Raw genomic sequence first — 24,434 nt, 5'->3', positions numbered from 1 at the left:
TAAAGGTTTTATCAATGTATACAAGAGGTGACATCTCCAGTCAGGCAATGCATTTTAGGTGTGAGATCTTGCTTCAAATCTGTCTATGTTTTCAACTGGGGTCATGTTTTTGAGCACAACAGAATGTATCTGCATCGACACAAACATCATGGATGAAATAATTTGTGTGTGTGTGTGTCTGTGGGAGTCTGGGGTGGGGTCACCTGTACTGTGACATGAACTCACGATCATGATTGAGGCCGTCCACATGGGTACTGAACTTGGTCGTCAGCCTCTGCGCAGCGATTTTTGCTTTGTTGTGTATCTCCAAGTCCACCTTGGAGGATGCTTACTTATCCAAAGATTGGAGACTGAATGGCCTTGACCCCTGATTCTAAGCAAGACCTCACACCTAAAATGAATTGTCTGACCAGAGATGCCACCTCTTGTGTACATTTCAAAAAAAACTTTAATTATCTCGGGACAATGACTTGAAAGGAAACTGGTTTCTGCATCTTAATTAGTAGTCACCTTCTTAACTGATAAAAAGCCATTCTACGACAAATTCGGATCTGTAGTTATTGGTTAAACAACTAATTAGTGTGAGATGTCCTTATCTATATTTTGTGTGTCAGCTGCAACCTTGAGCTGCTAATGCTGTCAAATGTAAAATGTTATTATCTATGTCTTTACAGAGTCACTGTTGTTCTATTATATTAATCAAAAGTTAAATGTTATTAGGCACATTCAGCAACCTTGAAATGTTACTGTGTCAGCCTTGTTCAACTGCATTAGTCTTGGGAAGCCGTTGGCCATTTTGTCTGCTCAGTTATAGGCATCCCTAACAATCTGACTGTCTGTTTATTGGTAGTCAATAATGCAAACAATTTTGTGTTAATTTATTCATTTCTATTTTAGCTGAAATTGTTTTCAAGGGAATGACCCCTGGGAAATGAGTTGTCATCACCATAATAGTCAGGATACACTGGTGTTATGCTTTCTGGTTTGGTTACGTTAGTGGTTCTACACTGTCCAGCAACACTGGACTCAATGGTTCTGCAAAAACTGGTATGCGTATTGAAGGTGCGTGTTGAGGTTTACGCACAATGTGGCAAGCATGGCATGATGTAAAAAAAACTGCATCATATCCCTGTGATGACACTGCCAGCGAAAACACCTGTTTATCAATGCTAGCGGTGTCCATATTTCTATATTTCCTGTCAGAGGAATCTGATGTGCTACCCACAAAAAGTCCTCATGGACAGTGCCACTTGAAGCACAACCATCCATTCTTCTTCTGGGGGGGATATGAAGGGGCAATAGGAAAGAACCTATGTAGAGATGAGAGTTTTGGTTTGGGGCTGTAGGGAGTGGGGGAGGAGAATGAATTTAAAAGAACCTTTGACTCAGTGGACGTTTAGAAGGATGGGGAACAGGCGCAGGATTGAGTACGTCCAGTCCTGGGAGAAGTTTAATCAAGATCAAAAGGCATTTACAATCACAACAGAGAGGAGAATGCCCCTCATTGTCGCAGACTACATTGAAGAAGGATATGTAAAATTAAACTCAGATAGAAACATCTTGCCCAGATCACTGAACACCTCCGAGAAACACCAGCACATGATCTGAAAAGGTTTCCAACTATTTCTCAGGGGTGTATGACAATGCTGTGGCTTTCAAGGGGTTATTTGGTGCTGGTTTTATACTTTGCGAAGAGGATATAAGGCAGAGAGACAGACTTGTCTTGAAGAAAGCAAACAACTTGCAATGCTTTGAGCTTTTGTTAAATTGAAACAAGGGAAGGAGCCTGGTTGTGGCCAGCTCTTAGACTATGCTTACTCGTTTTTTTTTGTTTTTAGCTTTAGCTTCAAGCAAAGCCTACTGGGACCTGGTAAGAATTGGAATCTTCAGTGAATGTCTCTTGGCTGCTACGCTCTCCCAATCTTCTCTATGTTTTTCCTCATGATTTGGAGAACTGCATGTAAGAATATATGTCTGAATTAGCCAATTTGCCAAGGGGTGTGTTTATGGGATGTTACTATATTGGAACAAATAATTTTTAATAGTTACTGTATATATTATTTGGTTAGGTTTCCCTGTAGAGTTGCTATTCTAAATTTCTCTCTTTTGTATATTGTTTTGTATTTTTGCAGGATTAAAATGAATTGTGTTTTGCTTAACATTGAGTAGTTTGACCAGTTGTGTTGCATTTGGAGCACAGCATTGCACATATATCTTTAAAATAAGAAAAAGTTAGGGTCCAATCTACTTTCTTAAAATATTTTGAGCAGGCCTTCTGATCTGGTCTGGTTCATAACAGGTGTGATTCCTGTGGATTTTCAGAAGGTAAATTAGTATTTAGAAAGAATTGGTTTCTCTGTGTTGACCCCACACTGAACGTGTCTCATTCATGCTCAGTTTGAACATTCTCATACACAGCCTCCTCATCAAAATTGCAGTTTATGTAGATATCGTCTTCTTGATGTGCACTGACAGATTGATTCAATTTCATTTCCCCAACTTTCCTCTGGAATAGAAACAGAAATGAGTGGAGTAACAATCAGAGTGATCAATATTCAGCGTAAAAGATCCCAATAGAAATTATACTGACAATAGATCCATTAATTACTGATACTGAACAGAGTGGAGTTTGATCATTGATACTGAACGGTGTGTGGTTTGATAATACTTAATAGTGTGTGGTTTGATTATTGATACTGAATGGTGTGGGGTTTGATTATCTAATGTTTAGGGGGGAAGGTTCCTGCGTTCCCACTGCCTTTGTGTGAAATGACTCCTGACTTCACCCTCATGCAGCAGCCTCTATTTTTAATGCTCTGTGCCTTGTCCTGGACTCTTTCCCCTAATGCCTTTATTTCTCACAACTAGAGGATGTTGTTCCTCCTGTATATTGGAAGTGAGCAGTGCTCATAATGTTACTTACCGAGGATCTGTCAGACTCCTCGCCTGGTGATTTATTGCTAAAATTGCTTCCTTGGTCTGAATGGCCTCTTTTTGTGCCTCTCCATCTGTGTGTTTAATTAGAAAGGGCTGATGTTTGACTTAGAATCAGAACAGGAACTCGTGAACAGTTGAAAAATCATCATCGTTGAAATGGTGGATCTACATTTGCCGGTGTTAACCCTTTGCACTTTGACACTGTGATAATGTCCCAAGTGTGAAATGGAATAGTCATCAATTGACTGTGCATTCACTGCCTACTTCAGATGATGAGGGAATTCTTCTAAAGGAACTGAAGTTGTTCCGAATGCTTTGAAAATATCAGGCACAGGATAACGTCAAGAAGCAGAAGAGAAGCTGAGAGAGAGAACAGTAGTAAACAAAGTAGAGGGTCAATGAGACAGTGAAAGAGGCAGAGAACGAGTGAAACAAGAGTGTGGGTCTTTTCCCCCAGTCCAGGAATTCTCCACCTACGTTCTGGACACTACTGAAGCCCTCCATCTCCTCTAAGGTTTTCAATTCCCTAATCCCCAGCACCACATTTTCACCATGGACATCCAATCTCTCTACACTTGTATATCCAATGCAGATGGCCTAAAAACCCTCCACTTCTTCTCCCACAGGCCCAACCAGTCCTCCTTCACCATCACCCTCACCTGCCTAATGGAGCTGGTCTATATCCTGAACAACTTCACCTTTAACTCTTCCCACTTCCTAAAGGGGTGGCAACGGGCACCCGAATGGGTCTGAGCTATGCCTGCCTCTGTGTAGAATATGTGGAACAGTTCCTTTTCCAATGTTAAATTGGCACCATCCCTCATTTCTTCCTCCACTACATTGATGACTGTATGGGTCTGTCTCATGCTCCCATGAGGGGCTCAAACAGTTCGTCAACTTTACTAACACTTTTCACCCCTACCTCACATTCACCCTGGACATAGAACATAGAACATTACAGCACAGTACAGGCCCTTCGGCCCTCGATGTTGTGCCGACCTGTCATACCGATCTCAAGCCCATCTAACCTACACTATTCCATGTACGCCCATGTGCTTGTCCATCTCTGATACCTACCTCGCCTTCTTGGACCTCTCCATTTCCATATCCAGTAACTGCCTCAATATTGATATTTATGTCAAACCCACCAACTCCCATAGCTACCTTGACTACACACACTTTTAACCAGCCTCCTGCAAGAATGCGATCCTTTACTACCAATTCTTCTGCCTGTGCTGCATCTGCTCCTAAGACGGAGCGTTCCACTCCCGGACATACCAGATGTCCTCCTACTTCACGGACTACAGTTTGCCCCTCTGTTGATCAAAAATGCCGTTAAACACATCTGTTGCATTTCCCACACTTCTGCCCTCAAACTGGAGGAGAAACACCTCATATTCCGCCTCGGGAGCATAAAGCCTGGTGGCCTATGCATAGAATTCACCAGTATCACAATCTCTCCACGCCCAATCTCAACCCATGTCCCTCTCATCCCCGCCTCCTTCATCCGACACTATCTGTCCAACTTCTGTCCCCACCTATGCACCCCACCCTTCCCAATGACCAATCCCCACTGCCCCCAACCTGCATCCACCCATCATTATCCACATACCTTCCCCCAGCCCTGATACATTTTATTTAAAAGGATGTCCAAAGCACTTGACATTTCAGTCCGATACTTCCAGTGCCAGTGCTGTGAGAGTTCTGCACTCTCTGATGAAACCTTAAACCAAGGCCCCGCGTGCCCCCTCGGTTGAGTGTGAAGGCTGCCACAGTCGCTGTTGGAAGGGGAGCAGGATATGAATTTCCCCACCATTCTGAGATCAAGATCAATCCCTCAAGATCTCAACATGATTCAAAACAAGTTTTTGAGAAGATTTGTAGCTTGGGTCGTGGATAAGGTTGTAGACTTGCTCATTGAGCCGGTGGGTTTGATTGCAGATGTTTCGTCACCCTGCCAGGTAACATCGTCAGTGCGCCTCCGGTGAAGCGTTGATGTTCTGTCCTGCTTGTTATTTACATGCCTCGGTTCGCTGGCTGGTTGGCATCACTTCCAGTTCTGTTCCTCAGTGATTTGTATATCAGGTCCAGTTCAATATGTTTGTTAATGGAGTTCCAGTTACCCTGACACCGAGTAGTCTTGTGGTCATCTCTGATATATCCCTGATGTACGGTAGGGTGTCTGGTTGTATTGTGTCTTCTTGCTGTGATCTTTTGCAGCTAATGGCAGATTGTGCTTTTTTTGGTATCTATTACTTTTAAAAACTCAGTAAGTGTGCTCCTGTTCTGGTTTGTCCAATTCGGATTGCTGCAGTGGGCTGTGGCCTATTTGAGTAATGTCCTGATGCATGAATGTTGGTGTGGTTGCTGGAGTAATTTTGTATAAGGCCTTAAGTATCTCATAAATACCCCTTTGTGAGGGGTAGACCATGCCTCACAAACCTAACTGAATTCTTTGAAGAGGTGACCAAACAAGTAGATGAAGATTGAGCAGTGGATGTGATATACATGGATTTAAGTAAGTCGTTTGATAAAGTTCCCCATGGCAGGTTCATGCAGAAAGTAAGGAAGTGTGGGATGGGAGGAAATATGGTAGACTGGATTCAGAATTGGCTGACCCTTAGAAGTGGTAGTGGACGGAAATTATTCCACGTAGTGCTCAGTTACGAATGGTGTTCTGGGTCTTCTTATATTTGTGATTGTTGTAAATGATTTGGATGTGGAAAGGCAGATTAGTAAGTTCATGGACGATATGAAGATGGGTCGAGTTGTGGATAGTGCAGATGGCTGTTCCAGGTTACCAAGGGACATTGATAGGATGCAGAACTGGGCAAAGAAGTGGCAGATGGAGTTTAACCCTGAAAAGTATGAGGTGATTCATTTTGGAAGGACAAACTTGAAAGCAGCATACAGGGTTAACGGAAAGATTCTTGGCAGTGTGGAGATCTTGGAGTTCATGCCCACAGTTCCCTGAAAGCTGCCACCCAGGTGTATGGAGTTGTCCAGAAGGCGTATGGTGTGTTAGCTTACATTAATAGAGGGATTGAGTTCAAGAGCTATGAAGTTATGTTCCAGCTATACAAAAGCCTTGTTTGTCCACATCGGGAGTATCGTGTCCAGTTCTGGTCGCCTCATTACAGGAAAGATGTGGAAACGTTAGAAAAGGTGCAGAGGAGATTTACCAGGATGTTGCCTGGAATGGAGGGTAGATCTTACAAGGAAAGGTTGAGAGAGCTAGGGCTTTTCTCTTTTGGATGATGAAAGATGAGAGGTGACTTAATGGAGGTGTACTGAATGTTCTGAGGTTTAGACAGAGTGGATAGCCAGAGACATTTTCCTAGAGTGGAGGTAGCTAATACGAGGGGGCATAGATTCAAAGTGAGTGGAGGTAGATATAGGGGAGATGTCAGAGGTAGGTTCTTTACTCAGAGAGTGATAGGAGCGTGGAATGCGTTGCCAGAGAGGGTAGTGGAGTTGGCCTCATTTGGGACATTTAAGCAGCTATTAGACAGGCATATGGATGATAGTGTAAGGTAGGGGTGGAGGTTAGATAGACCTTAGGTTCAGGGGAAAAGTTCGGTACAACATTGTGGGCTGAAGAGCCAGTACTGTACTGCACTGTTCTATGTTCTATGTTCTATCTGCATTACATAGGCCAACTTGGAAGAAAACTGGCAATAAAGATACACGAACACCAAATAGCCATCAAGAGCCACGGTGAATTCTTACTGGACTCAACACAAATGAGCAAAGAAGGACAGGAATTCGACTGGACAATACATCCATAATTGCACAAGCTGAACAGAGACACACCAGGGAATTCCTGTAATTCTGGCATTTCAACTAGAACTCCGTTAACAAGCACATTGAACTTGACCCAATATACAAACCACTGAGAAATCAAACTGGAAGTGATGCCAAACACCCCAGCAAACTGAGGCATATAAATAAAAGCGGGACAGAACACCAAGCTTCACCGAAGGCACACTGATGATGATACGTGGTAGGGTGACCAAACGTCTGCGATCAAACACACTGGCTCAGCAAGCAAGTCTATAGCCTTATGACTCAAAATAGTTGACCTGCACAGTTGCCATCACACTGGTGTCTGTGGGTGCTGAGTGTCCTGCCTGAGCTCGTTGCAAAGTCTGTTGGCACATCGTGAAGTTGCGAAGAATGCTACGAAACTCTGAGGTGAAATGTTTGAATTTAGTGTGTTCAAAAACTGCAAACAAACCCCTAGCACTTACTTCTCCATACACTTGAAGATGAAGAATCCAATTAGTCCAACACTCAAAGTGATTCCAGCTCCCAGCAATTCTGATTTCCATTTACTGGAATCTGTACCAGGAAAAATAAGACAATGAAAGACTCCCTCTGGTCATTAGGAAAGCTTTATTAGGCAACTTCAAACCTTCGGAGCAATGTGGTGAGTTGGACTGGAACAGGAACACATTGCGCACAAAGCTGTGAATATGTCCAAGGTTCTGAGAGTGAAGGCAATCTGTGTGTGCGTGTATGCTCGTCCATTTGTGTGCCTATGTTTATTATATTTGTGGTTCTGTGTTCTGTGTGTATTTGTGTGTGTGGGTGACTGTGTCTGTGGGTGTGTGTGTGTTTCCTTTGCATCTGTGTGTTTGTGTATGCCTCATTCTGTGTATTTCCGTCTGTCTTTGTTCCCATGTGCCACGTTGTCAGTGTCAGTGTCACTGCCAGTGTCTCTTAAGTCACACACAACTGCACACGAAAGTTACTAACACAGTCGATGCAAAATACCTTTATAAATCCAACAGACTCTCATAGTTATCAACGTTGACATAGTTATGGACACAATGAAGTCTGTGCATGTGTTTGCTCGCTGAGCTGGAAGGTTAGTTTTCAGACGTTTCGTCACTTTTTTTATTTGAAAAAATATACTTTATTCATAAGATGTACAAAAAATAAAACATATTTATACACCTACCCAGTCATGCAAGCCGCTCCGGGTTACCCAGGGGATACGTACACCAACTAAAGGCAAAAAAACAAACAAAGAAGAAAAAAAACGAAACAAAGGAAATACCCTGGCAGTCGTCACCCCGCACAGTCCCAGTTGGCCCCATGGCCAGTTGGGGAAGGCGCCAGCTGGGCCCAGTTACCAGACAGGGCCCTTTTTACTATTCTGGACAAGGGGTTTCATACCGTGGTCTTTCCCCATCGCGCCTTGGCAGCGGCTGCCCCAAGCTTTAGCGCGTCCCACAGCACGTAGTCCTGGACCTTGGAGTGCGCCAGTCTGCAACACTCGGTCGGGGTCAGTTCTCTCAGCTGGCAGACCAGCAAGTTGTGGGCACACCAAAGAGCGTCTTTCACCGCATTGATGGTCCTCCAGGCGCAGTTGATGTTGGTCTCAGTGTGCGTCCCGGGAAACAGCCCGTAGAGCACGGAGTCCCGCATCACGGAGCTGCTCGGGACGAACCTCGACAAATACCACCGCATCCCCCTCCAGACCTCCTGCGCATAGGCACACTCCAGAAGGAGGTGATCGACAGTCTCGTCCCCCCCGCAGCCACCTCGAGGGCAGCGTGCGGTGGCGCAGAGATTCCGGGCATGCATAAAGGATCTCACTGGCAGAGCCCCTCTCACTGCCAGCCAAGCAATGTCCTTGTGCTTGTTTGAAAGTTCTGGCGATGAGGCATTCTGCCAAATGACTTTGGCAGTCTGCATGGGGAACCACACGATGGGATCCACCCCCTCCTTTTCCCGAAGGGTCTCGAGGACACTACGTGCTGACCACTGCTCAAAGGTGTTTCCTTTCAAAAATTTCTCCACGAAGGACAGGTGGTACGGAACGGTCCAACTACTCGGAGCGTTCCGCGGCAATGAGGCCAGGCCCATCCTTCGCAACACCGGGGACAGGTAGAACCTCAGTAAGTAGTGACACTTGGTGTTTGCGGACTGAGAATCTACGCACAGCTTGATGCAGCCGCACACAAAGGTAGCCATCAGGGCGAGGGTGGCGTTCGGTATGCCCTTTCCCCCATTTGCCAGGTCTTTGTACATGGTGTCCCCGCGGACCCGGTCCATCCTCAACCCCCAAATGAAGTGGAAGATAGCCCAGGTGACCGCAGCGGCGCAGGTCCAGGGAATAGGCCAGGCCTGCGCAACATACAACAGTACCGAAAGCCCCTCGCACCTGACAACCAGGTTCTTACCCGCGATGGAGAGGGACCGGAGCGTCCACCTGCCCAGCTTCTGCTTCAGTTTGGTGATACGCTCCTCTCAAGTCTTAGTGCATGCCCCAGCTCCACCAAACCAAACACCCTGCACCTTCAGGTAGTCTGTCCTGACGGTGAAGGGGATGAAGGAGCGGTCGTCCCAGTTCCCGAAGAACATGGCCTCGCTCTTACCCCTATTGACTTTGGCACCCGAGGCCAGTTCAAACTGGCCGCAGATGTCCAACAGCCGACTCACCGACTGACGATCGGTGCAGAAGACGGCGTCGTCGTCCATGTACAGGGAGGTCTTGACCTGAAGGCCTCTGCTGCCTGGGATAGTCACGCCCTTCAGGCTCACGTCCTTCCTGATGGATGCGGCAAAGGGCTCCACACAGCACACGAACAAGGCAGGAGAGAGCGGGCAGCCCTGCCTGACTCCAGATCTAACAGGAAAACTGTCCGATTCCCTCCCGAGACTGCACGAATGATGTTGGTGTAGAGCAGCCGGATCCAATTGCGGATGCCCTGCCCGAACCCCAATTTGGAGAGGACGTCCCTCATGTAAGCATGAGAGACCCTGTCGAAGGCCTTCTCTTGGTCCAGGCTGACGAGGCAGGTGTCCACCCGCCTGTCCTGTACGTAGGCGTCGAGCAGCTTGGCGTCCTTCACCGTGCCCATCAGGAATCTGGACGTGACGTCCAGTTGACTCCCCCCACCCGCTGTCCCCACGCCGGATCTTCCATCTGCATCGATGATGCAGTTGAAGTCTCCGCCTAGGATGACCGGCCTGGACGTAGCCAGCAGGGGTGGAAGCCGCTGCAGGACGGCCAACCGCTCACTCCGTACCGCTGGGGCGTACACGTTGATCAGCCTCAGGGGAGCATTCCTGTAGGTGATGTCAGCCACTAGGAGGCGCCCCCCCACCACCTCCTGAACTTGAGAGATGGTGAAGTTGCGCCTCCGCAGCAGAATAGCCAGGCCCGAGGAGCGACAGTCGTTACCCCCCGACCAGATCGAAGGCCCACAGGTCCAGGCGCCGGACCATTTCCCGTACCTGCCGAGGTGCGGTATCCCGCACTCCTGCAGAAACAGGAGGTCCGCCTTGATGGTGGTCAGGTAGGCCAACGTGGATACACATCATGTGGGGGACTTGACGCTGCGCACATTAATGCTCGCAACTCGTACCCCCATTGTGGGCAGTGACCGCAGTACCCTCCCCAAGTCCAAGGCCCAGCCCCTCCATGCCCAATGCCCGGGCTAACTGCTGGACACTCTCCGGGCTCAGGAAACCATCTGTGCTGCCTTCTGGGTGGCATCCCCCCGTCGGGGGTACGGAGGCAGGAGAGTCCGACTCTGGGTCAGGCTGGGGACGCGCTGTTTCCTCCTTCCTGCCTGAAAGTTCCAGGGGGCCCTCCAGGGTGTCGGAGGGACCCTCAGGACGCCTCCTGTCACCTGGAAGCCGGGTGCTGCTTTCCTTCTCCCTTGAGATCTTTAGCTTCTGCTTTGGGCGGGCCCTCTCCGAATCTCCCTCGTCAGAGGAGCTCTTATAGCCCCCCTGTAGCTGCCTCTTCCCACCTGATGGTTGCGGTTCCTCAGCAATAAACACAAACAATAGACAAAACAGGCTCAGAAACCATAACCACTCTCCCCTACATCAAAGACATTTCCGAAATGACTGCCAGACTACTCGGACCTCTTGGCATCAGGGTGGCCCACAAACCCACTAACACACTAAAACAGCAGCTAATGAACTTAAAAGACCCTATACAGACAACAAATAAAACAAACATCATCTATAAAATACCTTGCAAGAACTGTGACAAACACTACATTGGACAAACTGGCAGAAAGCTAGCGACCAGGATACATGAACATCAACCAGCCACAAAACGACATGACCCACTATCACTCGTATCCTTACATACAGATGAGGAAGGACACCACTTTGATTGAGACAACACATCCATCCTAGGACAAGCCAAACAGAGACACGCACGAGAATTCCTAGAAGCATGGCATTGCAACTGGAACTCCATCAACACACACATTGATTTGGAGCCAATCTACCATCCCCTGAGAAAAAGAACAGGAAATGACATCACCAACGCAGGAAATGACATCACCCACCCAAGGAAACCTAACCAGATAAATAGAAAGCGGGACATAACACCAGCGCTTCGTCGGAGGCTCACTGTTGACGTTACCTAGAATGGTGACGAAACGTCTGGGAACAAACCTTACAGCTCAGTGAACCAGCTTACATCTCGAACACAATAAAGAACCACTCTCTTGTGGACCGAGAGGAGGAGAGTGCCGTCTTGGAGGTGAAAGGAGGACATCGGGTTGGCTGTACACCCTTGCAACCAGTGGATCTTAATGCTGGCTTCGGCCTAACGCTGGTTCAGGGGAGCAGCCAACCTGCAATGATGGCTGTGGCGAGTGCTCGTGCCCCAGGTCAGGGGGTCCGGAACACCATCCGTGTTTCCGTAAAGAAGGTGGATGAAGGTGCACCTGTGGACCGCACCTTCTTCGTGAAGAGGGTCCTGTTGGACTGTTGTGGGTTTGCTGCTGCGGACATTTACTGCCTGCAGGATTTCCCCGGAGGAGGTTTTTACGATGTGACCTTCCGGAGTGCCAAGCTTTGCGAGCGCTTCCTGGAGGTTTTCAAGGAGAAAGGAGGTGAGGGCCCCCTCTCTGTATTGACCGCTGTCCCGCTGTTTGTGATGCCAGCGCAGAGGAGCCGTATGGTGACTGTACACATGTACAACCCACATGTGCCAGCAGTTGATGTCCTGACCTTCCTTGGAAGGTACGTGAAGGTGGAAGGGGGCCTAACTGATATCATGGACCCCTTTGGCATCTGGACCAGTAAGAGGCAGGTCAAGGTGACGCTGAGGATGGGCGCGGACGGGAACGTCGTACACCCACCGTCCAGCTTCGCGATCGGCGGGAGCAAGGGCTACCTGACCTACACAGGGCAACCTAAAGTCTGCCATGCCTGTGGTAGGTCAGGTCACGTGGCGGCCGACTGCAAAGCCACCATCTGCAGGAACTGCAGGGAGGAGGGACACCTTGCAAAGGATTGCCCACGAGAGAGAAGCTGCAACCTTTGCGGGGAAGCGGGCCACCTCTATAGGGCATGCCCGCAGTGGGGGACCTCCTACGCCCAGGTCGCCGGAAAGAGCAATGCGGGGCCAGCCCCCCCGGAGGAGAGGAAGGCACCAGGGCCCAGCAAGGACTCTACTAATGTGCAGGAGGGCCAGGTCGTGCAGGAGGGCCCAGGCCTGCAGGACGGTCCCGAGGCCAGCAAAGCGCCTCTGCAGGCTCCGGTCCCCCCCCGACAACCCGGAGTCGATGGAGGCGGCGACAGGCGACCCAGGGGAGTGGACGACGGTCTGGAAAACGAGGAGGAAGGTGCGTCGGCGGGCCCAGGAACCGCAACCATCAGGCAGGAAGAGGCAGCTACAAGGGGGCTATAAGAGCTCCTCTGACGAGGGGGATTCGGAGAGGGCCCGCCCGAAGCAGAAGTTAAAGATCTCAAGGGACAAGGAAAGCAGCACCACGCTTCCAGGTGATGGGAGGCGTCCTGAGGCTCCCTCCGACACCCAGTCACGTGCCGCTGTGGCACTGGAGGCCCCCCCGGAACTTCCAAGCGGGAAGGAGGAAACAATGCATCCCCAGCCTGACCCAGAGCCGGACTCTCCGCACTCCTTACCCCCGACGGGGGGATGCCACCCAGAAGGCAGCACGGTCGGTTTCCAGAGCCCAGAGAGCGTCCAGCAGTTAGCCCGGGCAATGGGCATGAAGGGACAGATGGAGGGGCTGGACCTTGGACTTGGGGAGGGTACTGCGGTCACTGCCCACAATGGGGGTACGAGTTGCGAGCATTAATGTGCGCAGGGTCAAGCCAACCGCGAGATGTGTGTCCACGTTGGCCTACCTGACCACCATCAAGGCGGACCTCCTGTTTCTGCAGGAGTGCGGGATACCGCACCTCGGCAGGTACGGGAAATGGTCCGGCGCCTGGACCTGTGGGCCTTCAATCTGGTCGGGGGGTAACGACTGTCGCTCCTCGGGCCTGGCTATTCTGCTGCGGGGGCACAACTTCACCATCTCTCAAGTTCAGGAGGTGGTGGGGGGGCGCCTCCTAGTGGCTGACGTCACCTACAGGAACGCTCCCCTGAGGCTGATCAACGTGTACGCCCCAGTGGTACGGAGTGAGCGGTTGGCCGTCCTGCAGCGGCTTCCACCCCTGCTGGCTACGTCCAGGCCGGTCATCCTAGGCGGAGACTTCAACTTCACCATCAATGCAGATGGAAGATCCGGCGCGGGGACAGCGGGTGGGGGGAGTCAACTGGACGTCACGTCCAGATTCCTGATGGGCACGGTGAAGGACGCCAAGCCGCTCGATGTCTTCAGCACCCCTGCAGACAGAGCGCAGCGGAGTTACACCTGGTCACGGCCAGATGAGTCTATTCGCTCAAGGATAGACTTCCTGTTTGTGTCACGGGCGTTCTCGGTCAGGTCCACCGGCGTCGAGCCGATGTTCTTCTCTGACCACTGCCTCCTGCTGGCCGACTGTCACTTACAGGACGATCAGCCGGCCGGCAAGGGGACGTGGAAGCTCAACACGACTCTGTTGACCCCAGAGAACGTCGAGGAGCTTAAGAGGGAGTACGCCATTTGGAGAACTGTGAAACCCCTCTTTGAGTCTCTGGGCGACTGGTGGGAGACGGTGAAGGAGAACATCAAGAGGTTCTTTGTCCTCAAGGGTGTTCGGAAGGCGAGAGAGAGGCGGGGAAAGCTGTTGTGACTCCAGAAAAGGGTGCAGAACATGCTCCTTCTGCAGTTGATGGGGGTCGATGTCACGGAGGACCTCCGTGAGGTGAGGGGCCAGCAAGCCTCGCTCTTCGCCGCGGAGGCCTCCAGGATAATCTTCTGGTCCAGGGTCCACTCGCTGGTGCAGGATGAGATGTGCTCACGTTTCTTCTTTCAGAAGGTGCACAAAGAGAGCTCTGGGCTTAGCCGGTTGAAGGAGGACGACGGCTCGGTGACGTCGTCTTGGCCCGACATTTTGAGGATAAGCAGATCCTTCTATGCTGGACTGTACGACACGAAGCCCACGGACAGCACGGCCTCCGAGTCGTTCCTGTCGTCTATCATGGAGGTCTTAGATGACGGCACGAGGGAGTGGCTGGACTGGCCGATATCCCTGGACGAGCTGACCAGAGCCCTCAAGTCCTTGGAGAGAAATAAGACTCCCGGAAGCGACGGCTTACCAGTCGAGCTGTATTCTGCTCTGTGGGAACTGGTCGGCCAGGACCTGCTGGAGGTGTACGATAGTGCGCCTTGGGCAGGGAAAATGTACAAGTCCATGAGGAAGGGCATCATCACCCTCATTTACAAGAGGAAGGGGGAGAGGGAAGAAATTAAGAATTGGCGTCTCATTTCACTATTGAACGTGGACTACAAAATCCTGGCCAAGGTCATAGCCAACCGGGTCAGGTCTGTCCTGGAGTCGGTGATTCACCCTGACCAAACCTGTGCTGTGCCGGGCAGGAAGATCGCTGAGAGCCTCGCGCTCATCAGGGATACGATCACCTACGTACAGGTCAGGCGGGTGGACACCTGCCTCGTCAGCCTGGACCAAGAGAAGGCCTTCAACAGGGTCTCTCATGCTTACATGAGGGACGTCCTCTCCAAATTGGGGTTCGGGGAGGGCATCCGCAATTGGATCCGGCTGCTCTATGCCAACATCGTTAACGCAGTCTCGATCAACGGGTGGGAATCGGACAGTTTTCCCGTCAGATCTGGAGTCAGGCAGGGCTGCCCGCTCTCTCCTGCCTTGTTCGTGTGCTGTGTGGAGCCCTTCGTCGCATCCATCAGGAAGGACGTGAGCCTGAAGGGCGTGACTATCCCAGGCAGCGGAGGCCTCCAGGTCAAGACCTCCCTGTACATGGACGATGTGGCCGTCTTCTGCACCGATCGTCGGTCGGTGAGCAGGCTGTTGGACATCTGCGGCCAGTTTGAACCGGCCTCGGGTGCCAAAGTCAGTAGGAGTAAGAGCGAGGCCATGTTCTTCGGGAACTGGGACGACCGCTCCTTCATCCCCTTCACCGTCAGGACAGACTACCTGAAGGTGCTGGGTGTTTGGTTCGGTGGAGCTGGGGCGTGCACTAAGACTTGAGAGGAGCGTATCACCAAATTGAAGCAGAAGCTGGGCAGGTGGACGCTCCGGTCTCTCTCTCCATCGCAGGTAAATATCTGGTTGTCAGGTGCGAGGGCCTTTCGGTACTGTTGTATGTGGCGCAGGCCTGTCCTATTCCCTGGACCTGCGCCGCTGCCGTCACCCGGGCCATCTTCCACTTCATTTGGGGGTCGAGGATGGACCGGGTCCGCAGGGACACCATGTACAAAGACCTGGAAAATGAGGGAAGGGTGTACCGAACGCCACCCTCGCCCTGACGGCTACCTTTGTGTGCGGCTGCATCAAGCTGTGCGTAGATCCTCAGTACGCAAACACCAAGTGTCACTACTTACTGAGGTTCTACCTGTCCCCGGTGTTGCGAAGGATGGGCCTGGCCTCGTTGCCGCGGAATGCTCCGAGTAGTTGGACCGTCCCGTACCACCTGTCCTTCGTGGAGAAATTTTTGAAGGGAAACACCTTTGACCACAAGGCCGTCAGGCAGTGGTCAGCACGTAGTATTTTTGAGACCCTTTGGGAAAACGAGAGGGTGGATCCCGTCGTGTGGTTCCCCACGCAGACTGCCAAAGTCGTTTGGCAGAATGCCTCATCGCCAGAACTTTCAAACAAGCACAAGGACATTGCTTGGCTGGCAGTGAGAGGGGCTCTGCCAGTGAGATCCTTTCTGCATGCCCAGAATCTCTGCGCCACCGCACGCTGCCCTCGAGGCAGCTGCGGGGGGGACGAGACTTTCGATCACCTCCTTCTGGAGTGTGCCTATGCGCAGGAGGTCTGGAGGGGGATGCAGTGGTATTTGTCGAGGTTCGTCCTGAGCAGCTCCGTGACGTGGGACTCCGTGCTCTACGGGCTGTTTCCCGAGACGCACACTGAGACCAACATCAACTGCGCCTGGAGGACCATCAATGCGGTGAAAGACGCTCTTTGGTCTGCCCGCAACTTGCTGGTCTGCCAGCTGAAAGAACTGACCCTGACCGAGTGTTGCAGACTGACGCACTCCAAGCTCCAGGACCTTGCTGAGGGACGCGCTAAAGCTTGGGGCAGCCGCCGCCAAGGCGCAGTGGGGAAAGACCACCGTATGAAACCCCTCGTCCAGAATAGTAAAAAGGGCCCTGTCTGGTAACTGGGCCCAGCTGGCACCTTCCCCAACTGGTCATGGGGCCAACTGGGACTGTGCGGGGTGACGACTGCCGGGGTATTTTCTTTGCTTTGTTTTTTTTTTCTTCTTTGTTTTTTTTCCTTTAGTTGGTGTATGTACCCCCTGGGTAACCCGGAGCGGCTTGCATGACTGGGTAGGTGTATAAATATGTTTTATTTTTTGTACATCTTACGAATAAAGTATATTTTTTTCAAATAAAAAAAAAGTGACGAAACGTTTGAAAACTAACCTTCCAGCTCAGCGAGCAAACTCACATCCAGGACCTCAACCTGAGCTACAAATCTTCTCAAAACTTGCTAATGAAGTCTATGTACATTCACTTTGCACATTGAAGTTTATGTAGCCCTCCTCTGCTCCATGTTTATTCTCTGCTATACACTGATAGTCTCCAGTCTTCCTGTATGTAACATGAGGGAGAACCAACCACAGTTCATTGTTAGAATATGTTCTGTTCATTGTGACATTAAGATGTTTCCACGCCAGGTTAGACTCTGGGAAGCTCATGGCACAGCAGATTATCACTGCAGCATTCCCCTCAATTATATTGATCGATGAATCTTTAATCACAGCAGGCGAGGTAATTGAAAAATTCCGTGGTTCGTCTGAAAATAAGTGACGATCAGGTACTGTGCACTGACTATGAAGTACTGGATTGTAATAGATGTGTGATCAATGTAAGCTGTGTCATACAAACACCCTGAAAAGACACCAATGTTGTAGGACCAGTGCCCTTAAGAGTGCCAGATTGTCATTGCTGAGCGAGGGTCACCCTGTTGGAAGGTCAGTGCTGAGGGAGCACTACACTGTTAGTGGGTCAGTGCTGAGCGAGTGCTGCACTGTCGGAAGGTCAGTGCTGCACTCTCAGCATGTCAGAACGGAGTGAGTGCCACCCTGTCGGAAGGTCAGTGCTGAGGGAGTGCTGCACTGTCGGAGGGTCAGTGCTGAGGGGGTGCCGCACTGTCGGACAGTCAGTGCTGAGGGAGTGCCGCACTGTTGGAGGATCAGTGCTGAGGGAGCACCACATTGTTGGAGGATCAGCGCTGAGGGAGTGCCATACAGTCAGAGGAAATGCCGCACCATCAGAGGGTCAGTACTGGGGGAGTGCAGCACTTTTGGATGGTCAGTCCTGATGGAGTGTCGTGTTGTCGGGGGGTGAGTGCTGATGGATTGCTGCAATTTCGGAGGGTGAGTGCCGCACTGGTCAGTACTGAGGCAATACCGCAGTGTCAGAGGGTGAGTGCTGAGGGAGTGGTGCACTGTTGGAAAGTCTGCACTGAGGGAATGCCGCACTGCTGGAGAATCAGCATTGATGGAGTGTTGCACTGTCGGAGTCTCAGTGCTGAGGGAGTGCCGCACTTTTGGAGGATCAGTCCTGATGGAATGCTGCACTGTCAGTGGGTCGGTATTGAGGGAGTGTCAACACTATTGGATGGTCAGTGCTGATGGAATGCTGCACTGTCAAAGCATTTGTTATGAGGGCATGCTGAAATGTTAGAGGGTCAGTATGAAGTGAGTGATGCACTTTCAGAGGATACTTACATTGCACTGTCAGTACAAAGGTCTGCTGTCGTTGAACAGGTGGATAACTCACTCTGCAGGTGAGAGTTAGACCCCGGTGTCTGAGTGATGGTGTGAGAGTCAGAACAGAAGTGTAGGTCAGAGTGACACTGTGCTGAGTTACAGTGTTTGAGACTGATCCAGGTATGGCACTGGGAGTGTCCCAGGTTAAGGCAGGGGCTGTTCCATTGCACATTGTGCTGAAGGTGCAGTTTAGGCCCACACTCTTGTTTGCAATATTTTCCACAGGGAGTATCATGGGTTTATCTGTGAAATTTGACACACAGAAAATGGATCCTTTTTAGTAAGTATAACATTCAGTCCAAATAGAAATCACAATCCCAACAGAGAAGGCTCTTAAGCAGGATGATATTAGAACTGAGTACAATGATCAACAAAGACTTTCCACTTTTCTGACATGGTGAGGTATCTGTCACTGAGTTTAACACACTTCTACTTCAACACTCACTAGACAATACTGGGTGAAGGTGGGGGAGCACCTCAGAACCCATGGAGAGCTGGCTCCTCACTTTTTCCAAAAATCTGCCAAATTCCAATTAAATCCTGCCTGCCATAGGACAGCAACTAGTTTTAAGTATCTCAGCTAGAACAATGAAACCTATGAGCAGAGTTTTGATCAGAATTTTGCTTTTGGGAGCTTGCTGCGCACTTTTTGGCTATTGTGAGTCCTTCACAAAAGCAACAACTCCATTTGAAGAATTACTTCGTTGACTGTTAAGCTGATTTGAATATCCTGTGATGGTGAAAGGTGCTTTAGAAATGCATGTCTCACTTTTATCTCTTTGTAAGGCCTTTAAACAAGATTAGCAGGATAGATGAGAGTGGATAAACTGATAACACTGATGGAGGTGAGATATAATAGGAACAGCAGATGCTGGACAATCCACATTAATAAGGTGTGGAGCTGGATGAACACAGCAGGCCAAGCAGCATCATGAGAGCAGGAAAGCTGACATTTTGGGCCTAGACCCTTCATTTTCTGAAGAAGGGTCTAGGCCCGAAACCTCAACTTTCCTGCTCCTATGATGCTGCTTGGCCTGCTGTGTTCATCCAGCTCTACACCTAGTTATATTGATGGTGGTGTTGTATTTTGGTAAATTCTGGTATTTTGACAGGACTAGTACAATTAAACATAGGGCCTTGGGTATTATTGTAGACCTGAGAGACTTTGGTGTTCAGGTACACAATTCTTTGGAGGTCGCATTACGTATAGATGAGGTGGTTAAAAAGACATTTAGTCGTTGCTCAGACCTTTGCGTTTAGGAGTTGGGACGTTATGTTGGGTTGCAGAGGCCATTGGTGAGTATTGAGGGAGTGCCGCACTGCCAGAGGGTCAGCACTGAACAATTGCTGCACTGTTAATGTGTCAATACTGAGGCCATGTTGCAATGTCAGAGGGTCACTAATGAGGGAGGGGACACTGTCGGAGGGTCAGCGCTGAGGGGGCGCCGCACTGTTGGAGGGTCAGTGCTGGGGGAGCGTCGCACTGTTGGAGTATCAGCTCTGAGGGAGGGCCGCACTGTCGGAGTGTCAGCTCTGAGGGAGGGCCGCACTGTCAGAGGGTCAGCGCTGCATATTTTGAAGGTGAGTGGAGAATGATTTTAAAAAGACATGAGGCACAATATTTTCACACAGAGAGTGATTCATGGTGGCGTGAACTTTCAGAAGAAGTGGTGGAAGTGGGTACAGTTATGACATTGAAAAAATGTTTGGGTAAGTACATGAATAAGAAATGTTTGGAGAGACACGGGCCAAGTGCAGGTATGTGGGACTGGTTTAGTTTGGGTTTATGTTCGGTATGGGCTGGTTGGACCAAAGGTCTGTTTCTGTGCTGTGTGACTGTGTGATTTAATGGCTGCATGAAATACACGCCTTTCAAATATCTGTGTGTAAGACCTTTAAACAGGATTAGAGAGATCGGTGGGAATGGAAAATTCAATAATTTTGAATACAGTCAATACATTTGATCTTGCATATCAAAGTCAATGTTCAGGATTGATCTAGGACTGAATTGGAAGCTTTCACCAAGTTATTGATAATCAGACACTGTCATAATAAGCTGTGTTTTGTATTAATCTGTTTGCATTATTTATCATTGAGTGTTGGATATAAACTGTTGAATAATTATAACACAACACTTACCAGAAACATGAAGCTGGGTTGTAGGAAAGTAGCTGTATTTATTCTTTCCGTCAAATTCTACTTTGAAAAAATAAGGTCCTGTATCTTCCTGTGTCATGTTGTTTATCATCAGGGAACAGTTTCCATCTTTCAGGTCTCCAGACAGCCAGGTTCGATTGCAGAACCGTGGTAACTGTTGACTGTGATCCTGAGAGTGAAAGGCGATCAACAGTGGGTCCTGTTTCCCACTATTAAACCAGATTCTGACTCATGGTTGTTTTGCCAGATCCATAGGATAAGTGCAATGACATGGAATCTGTACACAGGAACCTTTCTGTACTGTCACCTCATGTGCAGTGTTGACTTTCCACTCTTGTGCCAATCTCACTGGGGAGAGAAAAATCAGGATTTAACGCTGGAACTCATCAGGGTTACACTGAGAGGACCTCCCTCCCCTACGACCTCTCCTGCCAGAATGACCATTACCTTCCCTGAGACACCCGATCTCCCTCTGACATTTATGTGAAACATTATCGCTGGCCCTCTGTCCCAGGATTCTGTTTGAGAGGACCGTGGGAACACCTTCAACACCACACAGTCTGCATCTCTCCAAGAAGGTTGTCCACACTAACTCTTTTCAAAAGTCAATGTTCAATGACTGATTACCCAATTATAACTCCTCCATTGCACAACGATTGTTCTTCATCACACTGCTTCAACTAACTAACTAAGGTTTGTCCAGCATAATCTTCCCTTTGGTGATCTGAGCTCATTGTTCTTGGGAATATTTTACACTGTTGTTAGTGATCTCAGTGAAGATTCAATTATCTTCCCTCCCGTCCCAAATCCTAATCTCACTGGTCCACAGTTCACTGGATGAATGCAGTCTCCTATTTTAAAAACAGGAACAGCTTTAATTGTCTGCCAGACCTATTCTTCACTTCTGTTTGTAATCAATATATGTAGCCATCCTTCAAATATGTCTTTCCTGGATTATTTTGGTTCACCTGCATGTTGGGCAGACTCATAGTCACAAGACCATCAATCTGATGCCTTCCTGTCTTCATCCCTTCTCCCCACCATTTGTGGATGTATCATAAAGGGACAACAATTCATCACACAACAAATCCCTTTGTCAACCTAGCACATGGAAAATACTTAGATAGTAGGAACTGCTGATGCCGGAGAATCTGAGATAACGCAGTGTGAAGATGGATGAACACAGCAGGCCAAGCAGCATGAGAGGAGCAGCCAAGTTTGACTTTTTGGTTCGGGATCCTTCTTCAGAAAAGGGTCTGAAGAAGATCATGACCCAAAATGTCAAACATGGAAAATACTCTTCGACACAGGAATGGGCCAGTTCATTTTACACTGGCTCATGGTCCCTAGGACCCTGTTCAATATAGCCAATATTGCACCTAACACAATGTTTACAAGATGGATCAATGGAGCAAAATTCCGTGCTGATTTACAAGGCAGGACAATATACAAGAAGTCCTCAGAACTCACACCATTCTCACCATCATGAGTCACTAATTAGACACATCTTCCCATTCGTTCTTCGAGCCAACTGAATGGCTCATCTGATGAAACTAACTGGTGTACTTTGCATCCTCATTGCCTGAGGGATCTCTTTGGATTCTCATTGTCAAAGGAACTTCTTTGAGTCCTCACCGCCTGAGGGATCTCTATTTTTCCTCATTGTCAAAGGAACCTTTTTGCATCCTCACCACTTAAGGGACGTCTATGGATCCTCATTGTCTAAAGAGTCTCTTTGGATTCTCAATACTTGCGGAATCTTTATGAATCCTCATTGTTTAAGACATCTCTCTGGAACCTCATCATCAAAAGGCTGTTTTCTGATCCAAAACCTTTCATGTTGAGTGAAATGAAGCATTGGAGACTGACTGGTCCCTACGCATCAGCCTTGACCATACTCCAGCAGACACTGTGAAACACTTGAGCAAAGTGTCTCTAGCCTGAGCTCTGCATGTGTCAGAGGAGCCTCTGGGTTGAGTCCATGACTTTCACACGTGGTTTCACAGCCTGTGTGGTTAAAGTTTGAAGCAAAACCCACTCTTTAAAGCTGATGAGGAACACGTCCTCTGCAATTTGCATCATTACAGCAGAAGTTAATGATAAGGAAATTAAATAATTGAATTGTACAGCACCAGAGGAGGCCATTCAACCTAACTTCTCTGTGCTGGCTCTTTGAAATGCCTGTCTAGATAGTCCAATCCTTCCGTCTCTCCCCCATACCCTGGAAAATGTTTCCTGTTCAAATACAGCTCCAATTTGAAGGCCAGAAAGTAGAAGGTTAGGTCAAAGGAATCATTGTGATCTTTCAAAAACACTCGTGCAGCCCCCTCTGGAGTATTGTATCCAGCTTTGGGTACCGCATTTTAGCCAAAATGTGAAGGGTTTAGAGAGAGCAATGGTTTCGAGAGGTCATTGAAAAGATTGATGAGAAAGTATTTCCAGGGATGAGGGACTTCACTGAATGTGAGAGATTGGAGAAGCTGTGATTGTACTTGATGGAGAAGGAAGGACTGAGAGGAGATTTAATTGAGGAGTTCACAATCACCAAGTTCTTTCCATTGAGTCAATTAGCATATACTGATTCTAGGGGCAGGAGGATCAATCACAGAGAATTAGGAAAAGAATCAGAGAGGTAGAGATTTGAGTGGAAGAGAATTTGTTTTTTTGACAAGAGTGAGTTGTTGCGATCTGGCAGTGGGAGCAGGTTCAACAGGAACTTTCAAAAGGAGAATCAGAGAAATACTTGCAGAGTGGGAGCTGATGACCAATAGGATAGCACAGTCAGCACAATGGGCCGGATGGCCTTCTCTACCCGGTCATTTCTATGACTTTATGAGGTTTAGCTTCACAGTAAATGAGCAGCAAACAGACAAATTCTGTAAAAGTGACACCTTTACATATTTTATCTTCTCTTTATCTTTCAGTTATTTCAGTTCATCAAAGTTGCTGAGATGGTGAGGTGGGGCAGGAAGTGAGAGGGCTGGACTCACTTTCTGTTATGAACTCTGTTGAGCTGCTGTCATACTGAGCTCACACTGAACCTAACTCAGCTTCCCCAGTTTGAACCTGATGTGAATGTTCAGGTTTCAAGGAAAGAAATTCCAGAGCTTCTGGCCCCATGAGCTAATAGCACAGGCACTCATGGGGGAGCAATGGGAATCAGGGGATCAGCAGGAGGCTGGAAATGGAGGAGCACAGAGATCTCAGGCAATTGAGCAAGATTACTGAGATCGCGGTGGATGGGTATTTTAGGACCTGGAGAATATTATAGAGAGCAGAAGGGTTGGAAAAGTTAGGGAGGGGTATAAGGGCTGGACGAGGTTACAGAGATAGGGAGGATTGATGGAGCTGGAGGAGGTTATAGAGATAGGGAGAGGTATAGTGGCTGGAGGAGGTTACAGAAATAGGGAAGCGAGTAGGTGCTGGAGAAGGTGGGAAGATCTATTGGGACTGGAGCAGTTTCGAGAGAATGGGAGGGCTAAAGGGGCTGGGGGTGATTACGGCTTTGGAGTTAGGGCTGCAAGATTAGGGAGATTGGTTAGGGCTGCATGATTAGGGAGATTATAATCAAAGGAGCTGGATTTTACTTTTATCAACCCAGTCCCATTGTCTATCAATGAACAGAGCATAATTGGTCAGTGGTAAGTGGTGTGCGCGTATATATTAACTCACTGGAGTTTTGGTTCCCAATCAGAACTCAATAAGAATGAACTTTTACAAACACTATTAACCATAAACCTGTCCGTGCTGACAATGACATTACCTTGGAGAAGTGACAGCAGGAAGTAAAATTTCCCAATCATTCCCAGTCCCCAGATATTTCATCAGCATCTCCTGCTCAATCTCTGAAAGAGAAAGGAGTTAATGAGACCCCACCTTTTGTCCAACAGGTCTTGAGAGATCAGAACTACTTTTAGACAATGTCCTCACTGACCACTTTGACTCTCTATGAGATGATAAGCGGTCTTAACTTCCAACAACACCTGATATTTCACCTTGGAAGATTAAAGTCAAATGGCCTTATTATTGACTTCACCAGCTTCAAAATCCCTCCACGTCCACCCTAATTCCATGTCCACCCTTCCCACAAACCAATCAGAATATCCCCCAACCTGCAACCACTTCAGAATCTCTCCCACCGGTCACCCAATCCCACACTTCTCCCTCTATTTATTTCTGGTGTCCTCTCATTATTCACCATGCT

At 48.8% G+C, this 24,434-nt stretch overlaps 1 pseudogene; it reads right to left on the bottom strand.

Annotated features, from left to right (window-relative positions):
• Positions 1–1,857: 1,857 nt before the first annotated feature.
• Positions 1,858–24,033, bottom strand: LOC132206677 (sialic acid-binding Ig-like lectin 8; annotated as a pseudogene).
• Between the last annotated feature and the right edge of the window lie 401 nt (positions 24,034–24,434).

This window comes from Stegostoma tigrinum, chromosome 41, assembly GCF_030684315.1.
Source record: "Stegostoma tigrinum isolate sSteTig4 chromosome 41, sSteTig4.hap1, whole genome shotgun sequence".
NCBI classification, from domain to species: domain Eukaryota; kingdom Metazoa; phylum Chordata; class Chondrichthyes; order Orectolobiformes; family Stegostomatidae; genus Stegostoma; species Stegostoma tigrinum.
This window is presented reverse-complemented; position numbering and strand designations above follow the sequence as displayed.